We start from the raw sequence: 6,593 nt of genomic DNA, 5'->3' as shown, positions 1-6,593 counted from the left end.
ATGCTCCTTTTCCTCCCCCTTAGACTCCCTTGGCATATTCTCTTCTCCCTAAGCTCCTTCCGTTCATTCTTCTCTATTTACTTCCTCTCCTGTGTTGATTCTATGGTTCTTCCCTTTTCTTTTCTCTATTTTCTCTCTTATGTTCCTTCCCTTCATTCGTTTCTACCTCCTCTCCTACGGTTGTTCCCTTTATTCCTTTGTATTTTCTCTCTCATGCTCCTTCCCTTTACGTCATCTTCACCTTCTCTCTCATATTGCTTCCCTTCATCTGTTTCCTACTTCTTCTACGCTCCCTTCACTGCTTAGGGCGTTAATGTGGCAATGAAGAGGCTGAACCTGCGTGTCTTCCTTTCTTCGCCTTCACTTCCGTCAGATGATTGATCGAGTGCAGAAAGGGAAGCCATAAGGAAGAAACATCAGATGAGAGATCGTCTATGTACTAACGAGTATATAGAGTCCAATTATGCCCAGTTATGATGATGATAATGATGGTGGTGGTGGTGGTGGTGGTGGTGGTGGTGAAGTGTGAAGAATACATAAGGGAGCATCGGGATGTATAGATACAGTAAGTAGGAAGGGTAGTGTTTTATAATGTTTGTGTTTCTCTCTCTCTCTCTCTCTCTCTCTCTCTCTCTCTCTCTCTCTCTCTCTCTCTCTCTCTCTCTCTCTCTCTCTCTCTCTCTCTATCTATCTATCTATCTATCTATCTATCTATCTGTCTACCTACCTATCTATCTCCGTATCTCTCTCTGTTCCAGGCCACCCCTGTAAACTTGTGGCGACGATGACGAAGCAAGCGCCAGTTATCACACTGCAGAAAAGGTTTATGAGTTTTCTTTTTGATATTCCTTATTTTACCTATTACTTTCTTACTACGTACGTTCACTATTTACCGCTTCCATCTCATCTCGTTGATGTTGATTTATTTATTTTATTTTGTGTCCTGGAAATTCAGCTAAGTTGTTTGCAATGCGAAGAAAAGTGAGCGTGTTTTTTTTTTTTTTTTTTGGGGGGGGGGTTGGGGAATATGAAGAAAAAAGTACGTGGGTTTTTTGCAATACGAAAGGAAATGAACGTGTCTTTTTGTAATAGGAAAAAAAAGTGTATGTGTTGTTTGCAATATGAAGAAAAAATGAACGTGTGTTGTTTACAATACGAAGAAAAAATATATGTAAGTTGTTTGCAATACGACGGAAAAGGAACGTCAGTTGTTTGCAGGAAGAAGGAAATGTAACTAAGAAAAGAAAAAACACGTCAATTGTTTGCAAGACGAAAAAATATCACGCATGTTTTCTGGAATACAGAGAAAAAAAAACACAGCTGAGTTGTTTGCAATGAAAAAAAAATAAAATAAATAACGTTCCTTTTTTTTCTTTACACTGCGTGACCTCTTTCCTGAAGCCCCAACATACCAAACACTTCAATTTTTATTCCCATTCACGAGTCTGAAAAATACGCAACACATCAACCTTGAATAGGGCTATTAAGAGACTTTGGATTAGAAATTTAAAACGAAATGGGATGGTGGGGACGAAATGTGGAGGAGTGGATGAGAGGAAGGGGTGGGAAGATGAAGGATGGGGATGGGGAGGCGGCAACACAATGGTCAGTGTTCTGAAGGAGCCATTTTCAAGCTATCGAGGGGCAGAAGAATACCAATATGCTTCCTACCAAGCTAATCTTCTAGGACGCCTGCTTTGGGGAACTATCGTGGGTAACATCAACCCCTGCAAAGGCATCACTCTAGCAAATTTTTTGGGGAATAATACCCAGCGCCGCTTCACTCCTCCTGCCAAATTTGTTGCAGTTCCTGTGGGAAGCTGGTGATACACTCTTAGCCAGGGAACATCAACACAGAGCAAAAACCTTCCTGCGTCACCACGGGTAGGAGCAGACCATCTAAACCTCTGAAAAGTAAAAGAGGATCTCCATCTAAGCCTCCACACAGACGAATTGGAGTTGAATTGCCTACCGGCGCTATAAGCCAAGAGCACGGAAAAAAAAGTGCTGAAAAGGGTGGGTGGGGGAACGGAATCAGAGCAGAGGGAAGAAGAAGCGAGGGGTTGAGAGGGGAGGGGAGAGTGAAGTAGGGATCGATGTAAATGAATGGAGGGGGAACCTGTTGTAGAGTGTGGAGGGAGAATTGGAGGGAGGGAGTGGTCCTGATAGCTGATGTGGGGAGGAGTGGAAGGTGAAGGGACTGGAGAACGTGGGTGGAGGTAGGGGAGGAAGAGGAAGTTATGGCAAGAGGAAGGTTACGGGGGGAGGGGTTAGCTGGTTCGGAAGTGGGTGACAGCGACGGGAGAGGGGGCACGGGATGGTGGCAGGCGGAGGAACGAGGGGAGGAGAAAGGAGGAACATACAGGGGTTTAAAGGATGGGAGGGGACAGACGGGTAGGGGTTTGAGCGCCACCTGTTGAGGGGCTGTGTTTTGCGAGGCTGGGGAGGCGCAAACTGGCTGTGGGGGAGGGGGAAGGGGGAAGGGAGTTGTCACGTGAAGATTATGAAAAAAATAACAGGAGTTATCGGAGGGAATGAGGAAGGAGGAGTGAGGGTGGAGGAGCGTAAAGGACAAGATTAGATCTCATAATCGATTGTATGGAGTACCGTAGCTCGAGAAAAGAGGAGAGAGGGAGGGAACACCCCCACAATCTCAGGACAACCCAAGACAGGGGGAGGTGGGGGCGGCGGGTGGGCGGGCGGGCGAGCGGCATCCGCTCCCCGGGTGTGCGGTGCGCAATCTAGACATGTGTGGCCAGACTCGTTGTTGGGAGTATGAAGTGGTGGCGCCGCCGCGTGCGTGTGTTCGTGCATGCGTCGTCAGTGCCTGCACAGCGGCAGTCAGGTCGAGTGAAGCACAGAACACCCCCGGCGGGACGCAGGTCCGGCCGACTCGGCTCCCGCTCCCTGGCTCACTCCTCCCGGGCAGCCTCCGCCGCCGCCCTGCCGCCGCCTTGCTGCCCGCCACCCGACGCTCGCCGAGATGATGTACAAGTGCGCGACGCGAGGCGCGTGCAGGCCGCGATAACACGCCAGCCGCCTGCCATCGCCTCCAAACTTAGTGGCGACTGATGCGTGCCGCGACTTGCGTGCCCAGCCTGAAACACTTGAGGCGTGCCGTGCCAGTGTTTGCAGTGAGCGGCCAGCCCTCGAGCAACACTGATGACCGCCAGGCGTCGCCGGCCCCCCGCCGCCACACATTGAGGCGTTCCCGCACCCCCGTGGCCCCCGTCGTTCCCGTAAATACCACGAGTGAAAGTAAACACGGGGACAAAACTTCCCGAGACAACTGAAAAACACGCCGTCTTAAAGTTTATCGCTGAGTGAAGATTGAAACTGTCGGGAACTTGTTGATTCAGAGCTTGTTGTTCCAGCCCTTGCCTGCCTCCCTCCCTCCCTCCCTTCCTCCCGGGGCACGCCTCCACAGCGCCTCTCCCAACGGCCTGCTTGAGGATGGGAGGGACGGGCGCACCGCACCACACAGGCGTAACTAACAACGGCGCGTGACAAACAAACTAACTAACCAGACCACCAGCACAAAAACATACACACACACACACACACACACACACACACACACACGCAGACACACAAAACGGTGAGTGTTGTGATGAGCGTCGTGGGGGAAACCCTTGGGATCAGAGGCCCACCACCGCCTCCTTCGCCACCACCACCACCACCTGCCCTCGGAACCACAAGACATAGTAGAAGAAAGAAGCAGAGGATATCACCACCACCACCACCACTACCACTACCAGGAGCAGCAAGGGCGTGAGAGGGCGCCGCTCCCCAACCAGCAGGAGCAGCACACTGGACTGAGCCTCGTCACGGTGGGTGTAAGCAGGGCGCCTTTCTGTTCATAGGTGGTGAGGGACAGGTGCACACAGCCTGGGTAGTGTAGGCGATGAAGGCAGGGCGTGTCTGGCCGCTGCACAGAAGGTCGTTGCCTCTGTAATGTTGACAGTGCAAAGTAACGAAGAGTAAATAACGAAATATATAATAACTGAAATGTTAACACGAAGGAATGATTACCGTAGAAGAATATATTACGTTCCTTATCGTTACAGAGCACTGAAACCATAATTAATCTGCATATATACATGCATACACACATACATGCAGATAAACACGACACAGCACAACGCAAGACAAAAAAATATTGGCAAAGTGACACACATCTGATCAACACTAAAAACAAGAAAAAGAAAACACACACACACACACACACACACACACACACACACACACACACACACACACACACACACACACACACACACACACACACACACACACACACACACACACACACACACACTCATACACACCTCCATAAACATGAAACGACAAAAAAATCCATTTTTTATGTCAAGAATATACAAAAAATACGTTGAAGATAAAACAAGGAAGGGAAGAAGAGAGAGGGAAAAGTGGTAACAGAAGTGCAAGGCGATGTTATGATAAATGAGAACGAATATTGTGGAGAAAGTGGAGAGAGTGGAAAGAGGGAAATACAACTTGACAGAAGCAGGTGAGGGGAAAAAGTGAGAAAAAGGGAACAGGAAAAGGAAAGAGGAAAGTGAAGGCATGATTAACTACGAACGAAAGGAAAAAGGAAATGGAAGTGATGGAAGGAGAAGACGAAGAGACGAGAAAATTAGAATGGAAGAGAAGGGCAAAGATGGAAGAGGAATATAAAGAAAAGGAAGGAAGCATTGGAAGAAAATAGAAGGGGAACATGAGGAGAAGGTAAAGCTGGGATGGAAAGGGAAATAAAAGGAAATGGACACAGTTGACGTAGAGAAGAAAAGGGATGTAAAAATAGAGAAAATAAAAAAAACAAAGAGGAAAAGGGAATGGAAAGGAAAGTGGTAACCGGTGAAAAACACAAAGACAGAAATAACAACAAACTATAAAAAAGAGGAAAAACATAAAATGGCATAAAAAAAATAAAGGGAGAAAAGAAAAAAAGGAACCTTGTAGTAAATATTTTAGTGCCAGAGGATGAAGAGAGAGAGAGAGAGAGAGAGAGAGAGAGAGAGAGAGAGAGAGAGAGAGAGAGAGAGAGAGAGAGAGAGAGAGAGAGAGAGAGAGAGAGACAGAGAGAGAGAGAGAGAGAGACAGAGAGAGACAGAGAGAGAGAGAGAGAGAGAGAGAGAGAGAGAGAGAGAGAGAGAGAGAGAGAGAGAGAGAGAGAGAGAGAGAGAGAGAGCTACACTTACCTTTAACGAATTTCCTTTCACTTCATCAGCAAAAGAAAAACTGTCTTATTCTTAATCTCTCTCTCTCTCTCTCTCTCTCTCTCTCTCTCTCTCTCTCTCTCTCTCTCTCTCTCTCTCTCTCTCTCTCTCTCTCTCTTTCTCTCTGCTTCGGCACAATAAACACCTTAACTCATTGTCATTTAGTCCCGGGAACGTACTACGCATTGTTTCGTTCACTCTCTAATAGAGAGAAGTACACATCCGCTTCGTAAATTTACGCAAGAACAATAAATTACATTTTTTTTTTTGTTCATCCTTACCTTGCTTTTTTGTTTCGTAACTCTCAGGGAAACGTGTGTGTGAGTGTGTGTGCGTGTGGAGGAGACTTAAGTGGATCTCAAGAAGGCATCCGTCATCCACTAATACTCGCTCCACTAATCTCTACATGCCCTCATTTCCCCTTTTCTCCCTTCCACCAGCTTTCACTTTCTCTCTCTCTCTCTCTCTCTCTCTCTCTCTCTCTCTCTCTCTCTCTCTCTCTCTCTCTCTCTCTCTCTCCTCCCCTCACCATCTCTATCTCATCCTTCTTACCTTCACACTCCCTCAAACTCCACTTTCCTGTAGTCCTCCATAATCCATCCACTACACGAGTACTCCACTGTACCTCTTCCTTCCACTCTCCTCCACTCCCTTCCCTCTCATCCCGTCTCTCCTTCACTCCTCATTCCTCTCTCATCCTCTCCCTCCACTTTTCTGTCAAAACAACCTTTCCCTACTTTTTACACAAACAACTCATCTCCTCCCGTGTGTGTGTGTGTGTGTGTGTGTGTGTGTGTGTGTGTGTGTGTGTGTGTGTGTGTGTGTGTGTGTGTGTGTGTGTGTGTGTGTGTGTGTGTTCCCTTGACCTTATATTGAATCTCTTCTGGGTCGATATACTTTCCCGAAGGTCAGCAGAGGAGGAGGACGAAGAGAAGGAGGAGGAGGAGGAGGAGGTGGAGGAGGAGAAAGAGAGAGTGAGATAAGATTGGGGCTAACTGTAAGAGAATAAAGATGAGAACAGAAAGGAGAAAAGAGAAAGATAAGGAGACGAAAGACAAGAGAGAGAGAGAGAGAGAGAGAGAGAGAGAGAGAGAGAGAGAGAGAGAGAGAGAGAGAGAGAGAGAGAGAGAGAGAGAGAGAGAGAGAGAGAGAGAAGGAAGTAGAGAGAATAAAGTGTCGTGTACGAAAGGAGAGAAAAATGGCAAAAGAGAAAGAGAGAGGGTAGAGAGATAGGAAGAGAGGTGAGAAAAGATGCGAGAGGCGGAGATGGGAAGAAGTTAAGGTGAAAAGAGAAGGAGAAAGAGGGAAGAATGGAGAGATGGAAGACAAAGGGAGGATGAGAGAAGACAAAGG

General features: G+C 47.4%; 1 protein-coding gene across 1 annotated transcript in view; it reads left to right on the top strand.

The window, feature by feature from the left end:
- The first annotated feature begins 1,551 nt into the window (after positions 1-1,551).
- LOC135102861 (probable G-protein coupled receptor No18) overlaps positions 1,552-6,593 on the top strand; it is a 94,957-nt gene continuing 89,915 nt past the window's right edge. The window contains exon 1 of the mRNA XM_064008452.1: positions 1,552-3,830. The gene's annotated coding sequence lies outside the window, so the exon portion shown is untranslated. The remainder of the gene's footprint in view (positions 3,831-6,593) is intronic.

This window comes from Scylla paramamosain, chromosome 8 (assembly GCF_035594125.1).
Source record: "Scylla paramamosain isolate STU-SP2022 chromosome 8, ASM3559412v1, whole genome shotgun sequence".
In the NCBI taxonomy this organism is placed as follows: Eukaryota; Metazoa; Arthropoda; class Malacostraca; order Decapoda; family Portunidae; genus Scylla; species Scylla paramamosain.
Note: the sequence above shows the minus strand (reverse complement) of the source record. Positions and strands in the feature narration are given on the sequence as shown.